Source organism: Perognathus longimembris, unplaced genomic scaffold (assembly GCF_023159225.1).
Source record: "Perognathus longimembris pacificus isolate PPM17 unplaced genomic scaffold, ASM2315922v1 HiC_scaffold_5662, whole genome shotgun sequence".
NCBI classification, from domain to species: domain Eukaryota; kingdom Metazoa; phylum Chordata; class Mammalia; order Rodentia; family Heteromyidae; genus Perognathus; species Perognathus longimembris.
The window spans coordinates 224747-246196 of record NW_025961114.1 but is presented as its reverse complement, the minus strand read 5'-3'; the positions used below and the strand labels follow the sequence as shown (position 1 = coordinate 246196).

At 43.6% G+C, this 21450-nt stretch overlaps 1 pseudogene; it reads right to left on the bottom strand.

Annotated features, from left to right (window-relative positions):
- Positions 1-1465: 1465 nt before the first annotated feature.
- On the bottom strand, positions 1466-21431 carry LOC125345427 (annotated as a pseudogene).
- Positions 21432-21450: the final 19 nt, after the last annotated feature.

The window sequence follows — 21450 nt, the reverse complement described above, 5'->3', positions numbered from 1 at the left end:
TTCAGATTTCAGCCTCCTGAGTAGCTAGGTGTGAGCCACTGGCTCATGGCTGTAAAATATATTTTAATACTATTTTTTAAACCAATTTTATCCAAACTGTACCATTTGAGCATGTGAATGTGTCCAGGGGGTTATTTGTCTCTTTTTAGTGACTCATTTTTAAATTCATTTATTTATTTATTTGCCAGTCCTGGTGCTTGGGACTCGGGGCCTGAGCACTGTTCCTGGCTTCTTTTTGCTCAAGGCTAGCACTCTACCACTTGAACCACAGCACCACTTCTGACTTTTTTCTATATATGTGGTGCTGAGGAATGGAACCCAGGGCTTCATGCATGCTGGGTGCTGGGCAAGCACTGTACCGCTAAGCCACATTCCCAGCCTCGGGCTGTTTTGTTTTTGTTTTTTTTTTTTAAATAAAGGTAAGTGGAGTGAGTTTATTTGAAGGTGAAAGGAAAGCCATGAAAGTAAGTAGGAAGATGTGCAAGACTTCCAGAGTGGGGGAAGGGCCCTCCCCATCATCCCACGAGGGAAAGATCCTTGCTCAGCACTTCTGATCCCCACTCGGGCCCCACCTCCAGGGCTGCATTTCTCCTGTGGAGATCAGAGTCTCCAGGATCGCTCTGGATGCTGGTCCTCAGAGCCCAGTCCTCACAACTAGAGCTAAGAGGCACGAGCCAGGCTCCTGGCTGGAGAACTGGGTGTTTCAACAGCAAGCAGGAACATTCTCAAGAGAATAGCTGTAAAGTGATAAAAGGAATCTGATAAAAATAAGAGACTGGGGTTAAAGAACTAAAACATCTAAAGATGTAGTTTTTTAAGCCAGGCATCTTTCTATTTTGCATTATAAGCCTCAGGCTAAGAGCACTGGAGCCACAGTCTAAAAACTAGAGTCAGAATAAGGAGTAGACTTTGGCTTCTTGCTGAGTGGAAATCTAGGGGCAAGAGAAAAAACTTCCAGCACAAACATACAGACAAGTGTGGAGCCTAGCTCCTAAGTGAATTTTATTCGCTTTCTGGACTCATGAAGAAGAAACACCTCCCTTAAGAATTCAAAAAAGGAGGAGGAACAGCTTCGTGTGTGAAATACATAAATTTTGCATGGGCTCCTACCTGTGAGAAAGTAAGTTGCTAAGGATAATGGACCGCTCCGTGATCTGGGGCACCATAGGCAAAGTCATAAAATGTCTACTAAAACTACACCTCCACAGAAGGAAGGAGAAAGGGAGTAAGAAGAAAAACTTTAGAAGCTGCTTCCTCATTCTCAGAGGAAAACTGTCCTTTACTCTAATTTGAAGCAACGCAGAGCAATGTTCTCATTTATCACAAGACCATCTAGGAAAGTGGGGGGCCAAAGGGCCTCCCACTTTTAAATGCAACAACTTGCCTGTGGTCCCTTGGGGTGGACTCCAGCACTACAGTGCTAACTGACACTAGGAACCGGGAAGAGCGGGTGTGGAGGAGGGTGGAGGAGGGGGCAGCCCGGGGCTGGGGTGGGCCCGGTGGCCGAGCATCTGCCTGACACAGAAAGCCCCGAGTTCCGATCTCCAGCACTGCCAAAGTAACACATCGCAAAACCTCCAAGCCATACACACAACAAGACCAGGAAGCTCAAATGACAAAACAGACATTGCAAAATTATTATTTAGTTAAGGCAATTTAAATGTGAACTCTTACACAAAAATCTTTACATACCATTTTTGAAGTACAATACTGTAATCTTCTGGATCAACTAAAAGAGCTGGTGTCTCCCTAAAATCTGTACAGCAGAAACCTGCTTTCAGCAGGTAAGCCTATTTACAAGTAAGACCCTCTTACTCTTGTAACACTGTCCTGTTTTGTTTTAAGAGACTATACAACTCCTCCCCCTGCAGACCAGTCCGTGTCTATCATCCTAGACACAGGCCCGCGCCACAAAGAACTATTTACACAGCACTGTCATCTCTCCAATACACACCTGCTCTCCACCACCTGTGAAGGGCCCGAGGGGGCTCATGAGACTCACAGTGACAACCGCAGGCACTTCCTAAGTTCTCCGTACAAATGTTAAACGAAAGCCACGACTATTTACATTTTAAACATTCACGTGTCATCTATCTTCCAAATTAAAAACATCAATTGCTATCAGACTTACTGTGGGTTTCACAATATACTGCTTCTTAACTTTTTAATGTAAACACATGTTCTTGATTTATAAAAATTCAGAGTAAGATTACAAACTTAAGTCTTTCTGGGATAAAAAGACGGGCTTGAATTACTTCATTCTTTTCCTCTTTTTCAAAAGTGCATCTCGAAGCGCCAGCTGGAAGAAGAAAACAAACATATTTCTCTGGTCTGTAAGGAAGGATCTTGGTGCTATGGGCTGATAGGCTGTCTAAATCAAACAGGAAAGTAGATCTTTTACAAGTATTTTTTCTTTTTTAAGATCACATACATTCCACTAGCAGAGGTAGATACAGACCACGTCAAGATTTTTTTTCAGTAACTCCTCCCAAACCAAAATATTCAAGAATAAACTCAAATTTTCAAAAGATAGGTTAGTCGTGGGGCTTGAACTCTAGGCTTCGTCCCTGTCCCTGAGCTCTTTGCTCAAGGCCAGCTCTCTACCACTTGAGCCACAGCACCACTTCCCGTTTTCTGCTGGTTAACTGGAATTTTATAAAAGCCTCACAGACTTTCCTGCCTGGGCTGACCTCATTGAACCTTGATCCTCAGATCTCAGCCTCCCCAGTAGCTAGGATGACAGGCATGAGCCACAGACACTCAGCCTGACCTGTAGATTTTAAAAATGTGAATTTTAGTCTATTAATTCCCACGCACTAGTTTCTTTGTCCTGAAAACTTTAAAAAATCTTTAGTGTTTCAAGTTTAAGAACATGGTATCCATAACTTTTACTTAAATTTTTTTCGCATGGGGTCCTGGGGGCTCATATCTGCTACTCAGAGGAAGTGGCAACTGAGAAGATTACAGTTCAAGACTAGCTTGGAAAAAATACATGAGAACCCATCTTAACAGAAGAAGCTGGGTATGGTTTGTGTACCTGTCATTCTAGCTACAGTAGAAATATAAATAGGAAGATCTCACTCCAGGTTGGCCTGGGCAAAAGGGAGACCCAATCTCAGAAATAACCAGAGCCAAAAGGGCTGGAAGCACAGCTCAAAACAGAGCACGTGGGCTGGGAATATGGCCTAGTGGCAAGGGTGCTTGCCTCCTACACATGAAGCTCTTGGTTCGATTCCCCAGCACCACATATATGGAAAACGGCCAGAAGGGGCGCTGTGGCTCAGGTCGCAGAGTGCTAGCCTTGAGCCGGAAGAAGCCAGGGACAGTGCTCAGGCCCTGAGTCCAAGGCCCAGGACTGGCCAAAAACAAACAAACAAACAACAACAAAAAAAAACAGACCCCTTGCCTAATAAGTGAGAAGCCCTGAGGTCAAACTGTAGCATCACAATAAAGAAATAGAGAAAACAATAAAAAGAATTTTAAATCTCTTTTGGAGGCTGGGCACGACAGTGGTCTAATGTGATGTCAGCACTTGGGCGGGTAGCAGGAGGGTCAGAAGTTGGAGGCGGGCCTGAATGACACCATAGGACTCTGTGTCAAAGTGCCATCACCACCACCCCACCCCACCCAAGCCGACAAGCAAAACGAAGCCCTCAAGACAGACACAGGAAGGTTTTGCAAAAGGACACGTACAGAAAGGACAAGAGAACTGCGTTTCATAAAGTAGGTATCAAAGCTAGGTCTAATTTTTTAACATCGGTCAATCCCCGTATGTTCACGGACCACAAGGCAGCCAGTTAGCACGAAGGAGCCTCCCAGGGATCTAGCTTGCTTGCCTCTGGTCACAGGAACGACGGCCACCTCGATGGACTCCCACCTCTGCTGGGTACAGGCTGCATGCTTCCTACCCCCAGCTCTCGTGTGTGAGAGTGCAAGGCCCCACGGGGCTCAGAGGACACGGCGGTGTCCAAGGTCAAGCGCTCTTACAGCTCCTGCTATCTACATTTCAGGTTGAACTCACCTGCTTTTCTCGGAAGGAACGCTTGTGTTTTGATCGAACATTCTGGCTGTATCTCATCATCATGAAGTTCTTCTGTTTTTTCTTCTCTTTATTTGTGGAGCTGGAAAATGGATTTATTTTGCTTCTCTTCCTCACAAATTCCTTCCGGTCTGTCTTTCCAGCCTATCAGCACAAAAAGATGGACATTTGTTAACACACTTGAGAAGTTCACTAATCGGTGCAGACGTACACTCCTGTGCTAGGCCGTCAGTGGGTGCTAGGTACAGTCCTTGCTCCCTGGACTCAGTGGACAAATGGCCGCAATGACTGCGACCGAGTGCGGGGAGTTCATAATCTAGACCACTGGGATCGGAGGGGCTCTCTGGAGCCAAGTAAGCAGTTTCGTTTCACATTGTGGGGCAAAGGAAGGAAGGGTGGTGTTCCAGGAAGGCGGCACAGTGGGTGAAAAACGGAGGAGAAAGAACTGGGGTGTGTACAATTACGTAGACAGGTTTCAGAATCTATAAACGGACTGCAGAAGGTGAAGGGAAGCCGTGGAATGGTGCGTAAGGAAAGGTGTAGGAAGCAATGCAGTCAGGACGCAGACACGAACAGCCACAGCATCAGAGGCCAACTCTGATTGTAAACATTTCTATTACTTTAGTACATGTACCAAGCCTCCTGACGGGGCGAGTATGTCCTGTTCCTTTTCTGGGCGCTGTATCTTGCTTTGTGGGTGCATGGCTACATGTAGCTGTGAAAACTCGCCCAATACAACATCAAACACATGTGTATTCACTTCCACTTTTACAGCTCTACAGCTACGGGTACACACTTGTATGTTTTCAGTGTAAGGACTGAGGAAGCGCGACCCCACTTACCATGGCAGTTGCTAGTCTTGTCTCCTTATCAGACTTTGGCTTTATATGAAGGCGCTCAATGTCCCGAAGAGACAGCAGTTCACCTCTGTGAAGGGGGAAAAGGAATTAATTATGTGGCGTGGAGGAACTCCTGTCCCCGCGGGTGCCTCGTTAGCAGGTGCGCTGCCTGGAGGCCCACTGGATGCGCGTTACCTGGACTCCTCGTCACTGTCCATGTCGATGTACTTCCTCTTCTGCGCTTTCCCGGGGGCGGCATCCAGCTCCTTCCTCATCTGCGCCATCCGGATCTTTTGGAAGTCTTCCTGAGTTAAGACCCGACTCGTGCTGATGGCTGCGGCTTTGGCCTTGCGCTCCTCCACGGGCATGCTGTTCAGCTTCTTGGTCTTCATGAAACACAAGTCACAGAGCCCTGGCTCAAGTGAGAGTTCTGAGCTCCAGCAACCCAACCTCCCCAAGGGCCCCGGCAAAAGTCCCACCTCGGTCAACGCGTGAGTGACCTCACGACTTACGATTTCTTGCTGCTCTTCATCAGAAGAGTGGTGTACATCAACCCTTTCGCCATCAGCACCCTCCTCCTCCTCCTCCTCCTCACTGAGGCTGGCACTCTCCCATCCATCTGCATGAAGAAGGGGCTCAGTCACGCAGCCGCTCTCTGCTGAACACTCACACAAGTGACAACTCCGAGTCCACTGACCAACAACCGAGTAATGCTGCTAAATAAGCCACACCATTTCAGTTTAAATTTATGGAGAACTAAGCAAGCATTGACAAATATTGACTGTCAGTCAAAACCTTACAGTCATTTGTCCTGATACTCAAAAAAGGAACAGACTCCCAAAGCTAAGTGACGCTGAACCAATGGTACCCACCAAAATTGCACTTGTGTACTGAACTTGTACTGTAGCAAGTATCTGATTAACATCCAAATATATTTAGATTTAGGTGAGAAAGGAGTTTCAGTTATTCAGAGAACTGAGTGTAAGATTCTGGGTGTCAAAGAGCCTTGTAGACACCTCAATAAAGTGGCTCCCCGTGACCCATAAGGCAGTGCAATAGCAGCTGTTTGCTCTTTGGTCTATTTACAACTACGCCTGACAGGGTGTCTAGGTTTGCCATGTAACAGTGAGATAAAGTGAGCCTTCAGGGTCTGAAGGTGCAGTATAGAAGGAAAGGAACAGAAATGGAAAGGAAAAAGAACAGGAGAGAGAGGAAAGCAAAGGAAAATGAACCTTCATCATTGTCAGCATTCTCTTCTTTGTCAACTTCTAGGACCTCAGCTCCTGGAATGTAATCTTTAGCATCTAATTCTCCATATTCCTGTATTCTTGCTTCTGCAGAGGCTTCTGTAGGTTTACCCTAAAGGAAGAAGGAGGGCAAACCATGTAATCATTGGTAGTACTGTCCAGAATTTTGAATTCTGGGAGGATAGTCATTAAAAAAAATGGAAGCAATCAAATTATAAGAAGCCTGCTTATGTCTCTGGCCAAACTAAATCCATCTAGAATGCTGTCCACTGATTTCCTCATTCTTTTCTCATCAAAATTCAGACATTTGTAGTTATGGAATGAAGTATCACCTCTGTTACATACATCTACCCTCCTCGTTTGATAGAGATGGAAGCTGGCTGGGGACGTGGTCAATGGCCTCAGAGCTTCCGGTCTGCTAGCAGCATCAAAAGCTTTTGAGGTACATGTAAGGGTCACAGCTTCACGCTTGCTAGGCAGGTGCTCTGCTGCCGAGCCACACCTCCGGCCTCTTTTGCTTTAGTTTGGCAGTCTCATGTGTTTGCCTACGCAGGCCTTGATCGTGATCATTCTCACGTAGCTTGATGACAGGTGCATGCCACCTTGTGCCACACTGAAAAGGGGTCGTGCTAACATTTTTTTTGTGTGTGCTGGCTGGCCTCAAAGTGCAATCCTCCAGATCTCTGTTTTTAGGAGGGCTGGGATTACATGCTTGAGCCATGGCACCTAGCTGGGCCTGTGTCCTTTAGGCCAAAAGAAGGATGTCTCAACTACCCGAAATTTCTTCTGCAACATCTGAGGATTCAGTGTCCGGAAGAGCTGAATCAAAGTTCTAGCAGACATCATTACATCTATAAAATAACACTTTTGGTGAGAAATTATGGAGCAAAAAGACCATAGTGAGGTAAAAATGAGTCACAAGGAAATCCTTGGCCTACTGAAAGTAACATACAACTTACTCTTATCTTTGTGTGTCTTATATTGAACCAGGTCTTGAAGAAGGTCTTCAGTCATGGCTAGAGGACATCGAGCTGTTATCTCTTTTATAGCATTGATTCTAGAAAAGGAAAACTGAATTAAAAAAATAACAAGAGAGCACTTCTATGTGGTTTAACCTAAGAAAATGAAAGCGAAGGGAATACAAGTTGGGTTTTAAAATGACAGCATGGTGAAGAATGTGAGAGTGGTAGCCTAAAACTTTTAGTCAGGCAGTGACTGCCATTACCTTTTCTCACAGAGGAAGGTACACTGTGAAATGGCAAGGCAGCATCTGCTGCTAGCCCGAAGGAGGGAAGGACTAGGTCAGGTAAGAAGGATTATAGGTCTTCAAGCTTTTCCAAGGATCATAAAATGTAATTGGGTAACGTGTCACTTTCTCCTAAGGACAGTTTAGATGATCCTTGAATCGGGCTGACTCTATTCCGCAGTCTTGCGGCTTTTACTCAGGGCCTCAGCGCTATCCTTTTTGCTCAAAGCTAGCATTCTGCCACTTGAGCCACAGCTCCACTTCTGGCTTTTTGGGTAGCTAGCTGGAGATAAAAGAGTCTCATGGCTTGTTTGTCCAAGCTGGCTTTGAACAGAATCCTCAGCCTCCTGAATAGCTAGGAGTACAAGTGTGAGGTACCGGTGCCCAGCAGTACTTACTCTGTAAGTGGTTTTGAATTAATCAGAAAGGCCACTGAACTGCCCTCAAATCACAGTGATTCACTATTAAATCATTTGTGACACGTAAGATATATTCATAGTGAGAGGAGAGAAAAATAGATTTTCCAACAATTCTTCGTATAGAGTAAAATTGTAAAAAGACAAATAGCTGATTAGTAGGAAAAGTGCCCTTCTCTGGTTCTTTCCTAAAATTCTGACCAGTATAATAAAAGCAGGTGTCAGTGGCTTATGCCTGTAATCCTAGCTACTCAGATGTGGGAGACTTAAGGATTGAAGACAACCCAAGCAGAAAAGTTTACTAGATGTCATCTCCAAAATAATTAGAAAATACAAAGTGACCTACAACTAAAACCCCTTAATGCAACTACTTAAAGATAATAAGAATGAGAAAATAAACAAAATCAAAAAAGACTGGTTTGGAGGCATGGCTCAAGTGATAGAGCACCAGCAGAGCAAGTGCAAGTCCTGAGTTCAAACCACGGCGCATGTGTGTTACAATGTTTACTACGCCCACCATGTTGTTCTACATACCCCACAGTCATGACTTCCCCCGAGTTCTTGTCAGTGACGAAGTTGTTAGCCACAGTCATGAGCAACGACTGAATGATCTGCATGAGAGCGAGAGAAGAAGTGAGTGCAAGTGGCGTGCCTGGGCCCAAAGACGAGGCTGGAGAAACAGCACCTGCCTTCAGTTCCAGAGCTGAAAGCAATCAAACCCAAGGGCATCACAGATGGAAAAGTTTCCTTGGGGTTCAGTCTCCAGGGTCACACTCAGGTTAAATCCTACTCTCCTATATTCCAATGCTCTTACTCAACAGAAGGAATGATAGCTTTGAAAAATAATTACTGTAAACACACACACACACACACACACACACACACACACACACACACAGTTTTTGAACTGTATTTGAACACAGGGCCTCATACTTGCCCTATCTCTTGAGCCACGCTACCCCACCCCAACCCCCATTTTGGATAGGATCTCTTGCCTTTTGCCCAGGCTGGCCCTGAACTTTGATCTCCTTAATCTTTGTCTCTCAAGTAATTGTGATAAGGCATGAGCCACTCCTGCCTTAATAATATTCGTGACCTCTTCTGGTCCTAACATTGTCAATGCACAAGTCAGAATTTTCAAAAGAAATTTAACTTTCAATGAACTGTGCAAACGAGCTTTTTCAATTTTTGTCAATCATGGGGCTTGAACTCAGGGCCTGGGTGCTGTCCCTGAGCTCTACCACACAGTGCCACTTCCAATTTTCTGGTGGTTCATTGGAGATCAGGGTCTCAGGGACTTTCCTGACCGGTTGGGCTTTGAACTGCACTCCTCAGCTCTCAGCCTCCTGAGTAGCTAGGATGACAAGTGTGAGCCACCAGCACCTGGCACAACCCAACTTCTTAACAACAGGAAATCTAAAGTAGACAGATCTTGGCTCAGACATGTACTCAGTTGAGAAACAGGACTCTACCTTCAAAATCCCTAGTGAAAAACAACACAGCTGGAGGCATAGCTCAGAAGTCCTTCACCAGTCTGACAAGTTCAAGGGCCTCAGTTCAAACCCCAATACTACTGGGGGAGGGGGAAGGGGAAGGGGGGCATGGCGCTGGCTGTGTGGACTAGGTCCCCAAGTCAGGTTAGCAGTTCTCACCTCTGGGGGAACAAGCTGGTGAGTGGCTTGGGCCACAAACAGAGGATCTTTGTTACTTCTGAAAACGTAAAAGAGAAGAAGGGGTACTGTCATGGCTGTCTCTCAGGCCCCAACCCATTGCTACTGCGGCTTCCTCTGCCTCGCTGCATGGCTCCCTTGAGCCTCCTCAAGCCCCTACCTTAGCAATGTCCCTTCCTCACCACACACTCTTAATACAGAGCACGAGCACATCAACTCTACAAGGGTAAGGGCTCTGTGTTAAAGTCACTGTGCAGTTCCTAGTCTGGTGCAGTGCGCCAGAGAAGTCACTCAGTGTTGAATGAACGAATAAGTGCAAATCAAGATTTACACGTATTCTCTATTCAAAGGGGCAGCAGAGTTACTATTTAGCACAAGAGAGTAGCCTTTAGTGAGTAGCTTGCTCTTCTTTTTTTCTTTCTATACTCCAAAGCATTCATGTGAGGAAGTATGGAAAATACTTAGTCCAGTGCTTGGTTCATGTCCATTGCTTTCCTAACCTGGGTAGAGTCTAAAGGCAAAGAGCATCTTTTTTCCTGCTCTGATGTTTTTAATTGGCTTTGCTACACATGTAAGGGCAATGAGAACAATTATGATCAAGTTATGATAAAAGGTGAAACTTTTATCATTTTCCTGCCAGGCCTGGGGCTTGAACTCAGGGCTTAGGCACTGTCCCTCAACTTCTTCTGCTCAAAACTAATGCTCTAGCATGTGAGCCACAGTGTCACTTCTGGTTTTCTGGTAGTTAACTGGAAGTTAAGAGTTTCATGGGCTTTCCCAGACTGGTTTTCAACATCAATTCTCAGATTTCAGCCTCCTGAGTAGCTAGGATTACAGGCACAAACCACGGGTGTCCTGTTATACTTCTATAATTTTTGTTTTGTTTTGTTTTTGCCAGTCCTGGGGTTTGAACTCAGGGCCTGAGCTTCTTTTTGCCCAAGGCTAGCACTCTACCACCTGAACCACAGCACCACTTCCAGCTTTTTCTATATATGTAGTACTGAGGAATCGAACCCAGGGCTTCATGTATATGAGGCAAGTACTTTACCACTAGGCCATATTCCCAGCCCCACTTCTATAATTTTTTATATTACACAAGTAGAGACATCCACTTTTCATTGCTACTACTTTGAAAACCAATAGTTTCTTACAGTTAATGAGCAGAACAACAAATCCACGGCCAATTCTAGAAAGAATGCTACAGTAATGCTGAACTCCTAACTCGTTAGTGAGTCCAAAGTAACAGACTAGATGGTATTCTAATGTGAGGGCCACTAAAAGAACAGGCAAGTGGGTACCTTACCTCTCTGGTGGGGCTGCAGGAACCTTTGCACAAAGGGATAGAAGTTGAAGAGAAAAACCTGTGGGCAAAAAAATACACAAATTCATTATTTATGAAACGGAGACATGGCTTCACGTTTCCATAATGGAACTCTATCACCAAGATCAACTAATTGGGAATTATTTCTCACTTTTCTTCAGTTTCTGTAAGTAGTCATGTAAAAAGATGACTCAATTTGTTTTCTTTTTTTTTTTTTTTTTTTTGGCCAGTCCTGGGCCGTCAACTCAGGGCTTGAACACTGTCCCTGGCTTCTTTTTTGCTCAAGGCTAGCACTCTGCCACTTGAGCCACAGCGCCACTTCTGGCCATTTTCTGTATAGGTGGTGCTGAGGAATCGAACCCAGGGCCTCATGTATACGAGGCAAGCACTCTTGCCACTAGGCCATATTCCCAGCCCCTCAATTTGTTTTCTTAACCAAGAACAGGAACTCTCTCAACTGATCCTATACTGTTCTTTTTCCATCTAAAGGAAGAAAAAAGTAAATAAAGGGGCTGGGGATATGGCCTAGTGGCAAGAGCGCTTGTCTCTTATACATGAAGCCCTGGGTTTGATTCCCCAGCACCACATATACAGAAAATGGCCAGAAGTGGCGCTGTGACCCAAGTGGCAGAGTGCTAGCCTTGAGCAAAAAGAAGCCAGGGACAGTGCTCAGGCCCTGAGTCCAAGCCCCAGGACTGGCAAAAAAAAGAAAAAAAAAGAAAAAAGTAAATCAACGAAGAATAAAGGCAGAGTTAATCAAAACAACACTCTTCAACACCTGTCATTTCGGCTAGCTTAGAGATGGAAGCAAGAGTTAAATGTCAGACTACTAGTCAGTTAAGGGCTGGAGCAGACCCTATTTCAAAACCACAGGGCTGGAGAGAGCCTCTAGCAGGAATGAGGCCCTCAGTTCAATCTCTATTACTTTTGGAAAAGGAACAAGAAAAAAAAAATCAACTCTGAATAGCACTAACATAATCTGACCACCAAAACCCTGCCAGTCTTGATTGTATTGTCTACTAGTCCAGCTACCTTGTAGGAATTGCTCTCCATATTTTAAAGAGAAAATACTCACTTTGGAGCCTACTTACGTAAGGGTCACAAGAGTCCAGTTATAAAGGAAATGGAAACGATTAGTTTCAAGAAATGAAACCTTGGTTATGCTTTCTCAATGTTCTTCATATGGAAATAAATTTATTTTTTCCACTTCAGCCACAAAACAAAACCCGGTTGGGTCATTAGATACTTCTTCTAATGGTTCGATATAAAGATGGATATCCAGCTGTTAAAACTCCAATATTATTTCCTTCAAACTACGCTTAAACCACCAATCACTTTTGCTTTCCCATCAAGTTCAAATTCAGTCCTGCACTGAAATAACTGCATACATTGACCTGATGACCCTTATGGAACTACAGCCATAGAGAAAAAGCAGTGAAGAGGTAGGTTTTTCTTAGGAGATAACCATGTTCCTGTGTGTGCTTTCACTTTAAACTGGGATGTGTGTATTTACTAGCCGACTTTCTTACTTTTCAGAGGAAGCAAGGTGGGTGAAGGGAAAGGGACAGGGAATGCCAGGAGGGAACCCAGGCCTTGGGCATGGTAAGCAGCTGCCCCAGAGTCTGACTCCCAGCCCCCTTCCTTTTGTTATTTTAAAAAGCTTAAGGGAAGCCACATGTTTGCAGATGCTCAGAGCAGCACTAGCCTGTCTAGCTGTTTCTTTTTGGCCTGTAGCTTTCTGCCATCCCTTTTTCCCATAATGGCAGTGAGTGCAAAAGCAGTGTGGGGCCCATGTGCACACCTCACACGCACACACGCACCACAAAGGAGCTCTAGCAATTAATTTAAGAGGAGAGAAAGGAAGGATTCAGCTCTGAAAACCTAATTTCCTGCCAGAGACATCTGAAAGTCAGGAAGGCTTTGGAGGGTTAAGTAATGGGCAATGCAGTACAAGTCAGTGAAGACTGGATGGGCCAGGAAAACGGATATGGGAAATAAATACAGAAAACATAAAACAGTAATCCGTAAACTGACTATCCACAGATGGGAAGGCTGTGTTGTTCTGCGGACTGTACAGGGATGGGCAGTGTAGGGGCTGTGCCACCTAACACGAAGGGCTCCCCTTTCACCAAGCCCACACCGACTTCGAACCCCCCACAAGGGGAGCAAAGCATCCAAACCTCGTGAATCCCCACCAATCTGGAGATGAGGTTCATGAGCATCATCTTCACTTCAAACCTCTCCTTATAGCTCTCTAGCTGCTTCAGGAGTTTTTCCGCAAAATCTGGAGAAGACAAGATCACAGAAGTGCTCGGTGAGTCCATGTTCATACAGCACGGCCCAGGCAGGGGGTGGGTGACGAACTAAACCCAAGTGATCCACCAGCACCGGTGCCCAGTCACTGAACACACCTCAAGGCGTGTCAAGGTTTTCAGCATCACCACCAAGACTGACAACAGATGCTCGGTGGTCCTGCTTCTGGAATGTGCTTTGAAGACCAGCAGCAGCCTGTTCACCCAGACCTTCACAGACACGTAGCCTCTCAGGCCACCCAAGCCTACTGAGTCAGAATGGGCACTTGACCCGGGTCCCCAGGTGTTTGGTGGGCACATACACATTTGAGAAACACCGAGAGCAGGTTAGCAAATGTATAGACAACGCTTAAATCTCAATGTTCACCCACAACCCCACACCGACCCAATCACAATCCTGGGGTTCAGTTCAGATTTATACATCCTCTAGCTAATTCAAATGGGCAGCCTTGTTTGAAAACTCGGGTTTCCCAAACTTCTGGATTCCACAAACTAGTGAAAGAAAAGACTAACAAGAGACTACCAATTTGCAGTGAAGTACAATGTCTTACTACTTTTGTGTTGAAAATAACACAAATCAGAGACCTGTTCATCCTTATGTTGATATAGACTGGAAATCATTCCTTGACAACATTAATTTTCTACGTCATAACCCAGTGGTAACTGCTAAGCATTTGTTGATTCCTATTAAGTGCTGAGGATCTTATTAAGTGCCCTGACAACCCTGGCAGTGGAACTAAACAGGCACAGGTTCTACAAGGAACTTGGATAGTCACAATTCTCTCTACCTTGAGGATCATGAATCAAGTGAATAGCTGAAAAGTTAAACACCTCTGGCTTCTTCTTTTTCTTTTGTTTCTGAAAGAAAGAATAAGAAAACGCTTTCCAATCCAAATGACGGTGATGCTATAGAACGCAATGCATTAACAAAGGCTGCAAGTGAGTCTATTAGGCTACTTAAAAGAAAAACAGGGCTGAGGGCATGGCTCAAGTGATAGTGGGCTAGTTATCTAGCAAGTACAAGGCCTTCAATCCAAACCCAGCACTACCATCCAAAACAAACCAAACCAAACCAAAAACCAACCAGACAAAAATAATTTCTTAAAATGAAAAAAAAAAGGACTAGGGTATATATAGTGGTAGAATATATGCTTATTATGCAGAAGGTCCTGAGCTCAATCCCCAGCACCAAAAAAAGAAAATAAGGAAAAAAAATCCTAGATCTAAAAATAATCTAAATTGGAAAAACTTAAGATGGTTTTTATCTTTTAAGATAAAACCTCAGAGCTGGCCTGGTGGTATAACACCTGAAATCCCAGCATTTGGGAGGATACAGTAGAAAAACTGCAAGTTTGAGGCCAACCTACAACATAGGAAGACCCTGTCTAAAGAAAAAAAATTTTAAAAAACCAAACAAAAAACCTTGGGAATGTTCTAGCCATCAGTACTTTTGAGACTTACAAGAATTTGTAACCACAAACATTAAAAAAACACACGGGGGGGGGAGGGCTGGGAATGGGGCCTAGTGGCAAGAGTGCTTGCCTCATATACATGAAGCCCTGGGTTCGATTCCTCAGTACCATATATATAGAAAACGGCCAGAAGTGGCTCTGTGACTCAAGTGGCAGAGTGCTAGCCTTGAGCAAAAGGAAGCCAAGGACAGTGCTCAGGCCTGAGTCCAAGCCCCAGGACTGGCAAACAAACAAACAAACAAAACACATGGGGACAAATGAGTGCTTTTTGGAGTAATTGTAATAAAATATCACATGTACTTCATTCTTTAAATTTTATTTTTGTTTTTTTGTCAGTCCTGGGGATTGAACTCAGGGCCTGCTGTCCCTGGCTTCTTTTTGCTCAAGGCTAGCACTCTACCACTTGAGCCACCGTGCCACGTCCAGCTTTTTCTGTTTACATGGTGCCTAAGAATAGAACCAAGGGCTTCACGCATGCTAAGCAAGCACTCTACCACTAAGCCATGTTCCCAGCCCACATACTTCAGCCTTCAAATAGGATAGGTCTAACAAAGACACCATAAAAGAAACTACTGTGATCAGAACAAGTAAAAGTATACTTAATCAAATTTATTTTTTTTAAGTCACAAGTTTTTCCAGGGTAAGTTTACTTATTCATTTAAAATTAGTGCTTAGACATGGCTCGATAACAACCTTTGAGACATCATTCAAAGTCTAAAAGCCAGAGCTCGGAAGTGGAGGTGCGGCTCAAGTGGCAGAGCAACTGCTGTGAATGAAAAGGCCAAGGGAGAACTCACAGCTCTGAGTTCAAGCCCTAGTACTAGCACTGAAAAAAGTGAGGAAGGGGAGAGCTGGGTCGCCCAAGCAGTAAGTACCTACCTTCCTACGCAGAAAGCAAGAAACCGAGTTCAAACCTTAATACTGCTCCTCTGCCCCTTCAAAAGCTGGAGAGCTTTTCATACACTATGAGTCCCCTGTCCTTTCTCCAGTCTCACCTTAAGCACCTTCATCGCCTTCTCCAGCTTCTTCTTGTTTTTGGCGCTCTTCTTCCCGGTGGCATACTGAACCAGCAGGTCTCTTGCTGTGGGTCCTTCATCCTAAAGAAGAAAAGGACTTCAGAAAACTGGAAACAAGGAAAATCTGCACGGAAACAATGCATGGTGTCCTCATCTATCAACAGGGGAATACTTCCAAAACTACATTTGTTCTAAAGTATGTAGTGGTTTTTGTAAAGATCTAAATGCGTGAGTACATCTACATATACTGACACTAAGAAAGCAAGCAGTAGCACACATCACTCATACAATCCGGTTATTATTTTTGCCAGTCCTAGGGCTTAAACTCAGGCCTGGGTACTGTCCCTGAGCTCCTTCTGCTCAAGGCTAGCACTCTATCTTGAGCCACAGCGCCACTCCCAGCTTTTTCTGTGACTCATTGGAGATACGAATCTCACGACTTGCCTGCCTGGGCTGGCTTCTAACAGCCATCCTCAGATCTCAGCCTCCTGAGCAGCTAGGATTATAGGTGTGAGCCATGGGCACCAGCTTCATATATACAGTTTTTAAATGAAGTGTAAGTGTAAGAATTTATGGACATATGTGCATATAAAATGTATAGGAAACAATATCGGGCGAAAAAAGTCACAGTATGTGGAATTTTTCGCATCAATATACATTGCTCTTAACACAATAAAGATGTTATCTGTCTGGATCTAGCTAGTAAAATGATAACACAACAAGGTAAGTTTATACCTATAAAAAAATCTTTCTTCTAATATTTCTAAAAAGTGTGACCATATCTTTTTTGCCAGACTTGGGGCTGGAACCAGGGCCTAGGCACTGTCCCTGGCTTCTTTTTGCCCAAGGCTAGCACTCTACCACTTGAGCCAGAGCCCCACTTCCGGCTTTTTCTGTTTATGTGGTGCTGAGGAATTGAATGCAGGGCTTCATGCACGCTGGGCAAGCACTCTACCATTAAGCCACATTCCTAGCCCCCTGATCATATCTTAAATCTTGGATTTGTCAATTTAAAGCTACCATTATTTCATTTTCTTTCCACACTGTGAGCTTATTTCTATGACACAATACCACCTTAATAATATGGTGGTAGCAATAATTCTAAATTTACATAAAGCCAGTTAAACTGAAGGGATTATGAATCCAAAACTGAAGCAGAACTCAATAAAAAAAATGAGACAAATAAGTTTTTTTTTACTTGAACAGCTAAAGATTTCACAACATAAACTCAGCACAATAGGAAAACCTGAAGAACTGGCAAATGTCAAAAGATCCCTGTGTGATTAAACCAACCTCAGATTCTGAGTCGCTGTCCTGTTTCTCATCTTCATCTTTCCCAAGGAAGAATGTCAAAGCAGCCACTAATATCTAAAGATAACCGGAAAGTCTACTTAACTTAGCTTCTATCAAAAAACAAATATGTTTTATCTCTTTTCTGTTTTTTTGGGTCAGGTGTGGAGCTTGAACATAGGCCCTGAGGCTCTTTTGCTCAAGACTAGCATGCTCTACCACTTTTCCCAGCTTCACTTCGGTGTTTTTTGTTTTTTTTTCCTTGGGGGGAGGGGTACCTGGGGAAGAAGATATGTTAATTGGAGATAAGAGTCTCACAGGGACCTTCCTGCTTGGGCTGGCTTCAAACTGGGATCCTCAGATCTCAGCCTCCTGAGTAGCTAGGAGGACAGGCGTGACAGGCGTGAGCCACCAGTGACAGGCAGGACAAATACTTTTTTTGGTAGCTTATGCATATATTCGCTAGAAACTGAAGAAATTCAAGGGTGTTATGGTTTCTGCTCCTTCTTAATTTAGATAAGCATTTTATGGTGTCATCTGTCCTTTAAATCTTCACGGTTAGTTAGTATAGCTTAGTCAAGCACATGTTTAACTTACACAAGTCCTGTGCTCAAGTTCCAACATTACCAGAATTTTTTTTTTTTTTGCCAGTCCTGGGGCTTTAACTTAGGGCTTATTTTGCTCAAGGCTAGCACTCTACACCACTAAGCCACATTCCTAGAACCCCCAAAAGATTTTTAACTACATAAAATTTGCCAGGTTCTATAATCATCCTTAAGGTCGACTGTCAACTTCCACATTCCCCAAAGTCAGACATTGGAATCCTTCAAATACAAAGATCAAACACAGTCCATATAGCCATTTACCTGTGCCCACGCCCAACAGAAGCGTGAAGAATCACAGGCAAAACATCAGCAGCTATCACCTACACAGCGTTTAGGGGCTCATAATAATTCTGACTTCTCAAGAATACTGACAACTCAGGCAAGCACAGTAGAAAGGAAGCAAGCAAGCATCAGTGAGCACTGCGCATGCCCACATCGCTTCTTCCTCCACACCCTCGCCTCCCAGCCCCAGCAACTGACCAGCCAGTGCTTCCACGCACCTTACACGTGGGCTCACCTTGGTGATCTTTGAGAAACAAGCAGTTGTGATAACATTCACGGTTTTGGCATCATTCCTGGAGGGAATCAATGAGCGTTCTGAAGTCAGTTTTCACTCTTTCATACTGCCAGCCAAGCCGCAGACAATGACACAAAGTAACACAAGAAATACTGACATTAACATCGTAGATGGCTAAATCGTGGCAAGCACTCTTGCCACTAGGCCATGTTCCCAACTCCATGCTAAATCAATGAACCACAAGTGGAGCATTTAATTAGACTTTAGCCCACTCACATAAAATGTATAGCCATTAAGATGAAGAATTAATTTAACGATTTAAAAGAATACCTTCTCCCACTCAAGGTACATGGGAAAAAATTTAACACAATAGAAGGAAGACAACTTTGCAAAATTCAGCCTCTAAACTGGTTCAAAGCATAGTTACTGTATGTTAACTAAAAGATCAGGAAGGAGGTGGGCACTGTGGCTCACACCTGCGATCCTAGCAAGGGGGGCGGCTGAGAGCAGGAGAACGGTGGTTCCAGTTCAACGGAGGCAGAACATCCAACAAGACTCCATCTCAACGGAAGAAGTGGAGCCAGCTGGCACGCCCGGCATCCCACATGCAATGGGAAGGGAATATTAGGATTTCAAAATAACCAGCGTAAAAAAGCGCTGGACGCGTGGCTCAGCGGTAATGTGCCTGCCTAAGGTTAAGGCATGAATTCAAACCCAGTACTGGAAAAAAACAAAACAGGAAGAAACACCATAAAGTGTTTTTTAAATGATAATTACCTCTAAGTGGAGATTATATGCAATTGAAAAAAAAGGTTTTCTAGGACAGTGAAGAGATTAACGTACACTACACATATGCACAAAAGCAGCATAATGAAATGCATCAAATACTACATGCAAAGGGGGGGAGGGCCACAGGGCTTTCACCGAGGGAGGGAATCACTCAAAGTACACGACATGTACTCTGTGTGATAACCTGCAGATTATCATAATGAACCCCCTCTACTACTAACACATGCTACTAAAGCTTTTCTGTCTCTACTTATTCTGCAACAGTAAAGATTGCTCACAGTAAGAAAAGTTAGTAAGAACAGCAAAAGACCTGGGGCAGAGCACTGTACCAATGAGAAACACCACATGCTATTTTATACAAGCAGCATGAATTGACTTCAAACTCTCCCAAGTGGCAGGCCAAGGAATACAAGGTTAGGTTAGGAGTTAGACAAATCTGGGTTTGAATTTCAGCTCTGCCTACTAATAGCTAAACTCTTATTCTATTCACTTCCCTTCTGTTTTGCTACTTATAAAATGGAATGATTCTAGACAGTTGTTCTCAACTTGCTCTGAAGGCCGACAAGGTACTACGAAGTATACATCAAAGGTACTAGGACGCGAGGTACTGAGCATCTCAGTACTTGCTCAGGAAATGCAAGTCAATGTTATTAGTTTTCTGTAGTTTTAGTTCTAATTTAATCTATGACAGAGGTATAATGAAGAGTGCAAGATTAATTAAAAAAAAAAAAAAAAGAGCCGGGGCTGGGAATGTAGCCTAGTGGTAGACTGCTCACCTAGCATGCAGCAAGCCCTGGAAGCCCTGGGTTCAATTCCTCAGCACCACATATACAGAGAAAGCTGGAAGTGTCACTGTGGCTCAAGTGGTAGAATGCTAACCTCGAGCAAAAAAAAAAAAAAAGCCAGGGACAGTGTTCAGGCCCTGAGTTCAAGCCCCAGAGCTGGGCAAAAAAAGAGAGAGAGAGAGAGAGATCCATTTCTCAAGAGGAAAATGGATGTATCTATTACCAGATGTTTCTTCTGTAAAGTTCGATCATCACATCCAAAGACATCTTGGCTGCAGTGGCATTGCTTTCTCTTAGCATGGTGTACATGAATTTCTGTAACACCTGAACAACAGGAGAAAGAGAAGACTTGATATAATACAATATCTTGCTGTGCAATGCAGCAAACAGGAAAAACAGAAGGCACTTACTATATTCACTTTATTGTTTTTGTGTTTTGCATTTATGTTCTTGATGTCAGTCACAATATGTGTGTATAAAGTCTGAGAAAAAGAAACAGAACATACACATCAACTCTAATCTGACCATGCTAAATTTAGAGCAATGTACAAGATTCAATTTCATCCACTTTCATTCCACCAGAGACCAAAAATAAGCAAACAAGGAAACAAAAAGTAGCCAGAAAGGAAAAACTGCTCTCAAAAGATTAACACAGAATTACCTTATGACTCAGTAATTGCATGAGTAGTTTATATACCAAAGAGTATGAAACCCTTATTTAAAAAAAAAAAAACAACCAAACTCATTTCCACATCCGTGTTCATACAAGTATTCATGGCAACATCAATCACAATGGCCAAAAAGTAGAAATAACCAAAATGTCTATTAATTGATAAATGAATAAACAAAATAAGGTAAATGCAGATTTTTTTAAAAAAGGAAAGTGACTCCATTTACTGAGCACCGAACTGAATGTGGTTAATTCCGGGAATGCAAGTAGCACAGGTTCCATCTACCACCTTCAGCCTGAAGCTCAGCCCAGAAGCAAAGAGACTCTAATGTAGTACTCGTCTCCTCTTACTTTGCTAACCATTTTTAAGTTAATGAAAGTGAACTAATTCTTCCTGCTTGTTTCACACGGCTGGGATATAGGTCAGTGGTTGAGTGCTTGCCTGTCAAGTACAAGACCTTAGGTTTGATTCCCAGCACCACAAGAAATTTTGTTTCATAAGCCTTCAAGCTCCTGGTTTTATACAGGTAAACTTAAAGTCATGGATAAATTTTAATAACAAAAGCTAGTTTTATTGTGCAGAAGGGTATAGAATGAGTATTCATGCCCTGACTGAGTTGTAGAAAGCTTGGGTTCTGGAGCCTGACAGCCAATCAGAGGCGCTGTGTAACCCAGAACAAGTTACTCCATCTCTGTTCCTCAGACTTTTCATCTGTGAAATACTAATGGCAATCACCATCATCCCTTTGTGGGGTATTTGTGAATAAACAAATTAATACACAGCAACCAAGAATAGTATCTGGTATACAGTAGGCACTCAGTAATTAGCCACGAATACCATATTGCATGCACACAATAGTGGAGCTTTTGTCTACTGAAACTATTCTTAATTATAGCCAACGTAAAGTAGAGTTCAAGGGCCTCCGAATGCTACCGGACAGAATGAGATGCAGGAAGGAATGCTTTGCTCTTTACCTTTCGCAGGAGCTTATCATGGCAACGAAGAAGTTCAAAGAAGAGCTCCAGCAAACTTGATGGATTGATGAGGTTCTTATTTCTCAGCAAGATCAAAGCTTTGCAGAATGTCTCAGAACAGAAAAAAATCCCCACTAAGACGATGGTAATGTTAATTCAATGAGAAAATGCAGTACAAATATTCCAAACAGCTTTCTGCCTTTTACTAACATGAGGCACCATTTTAAGTAGCAGGACAGTT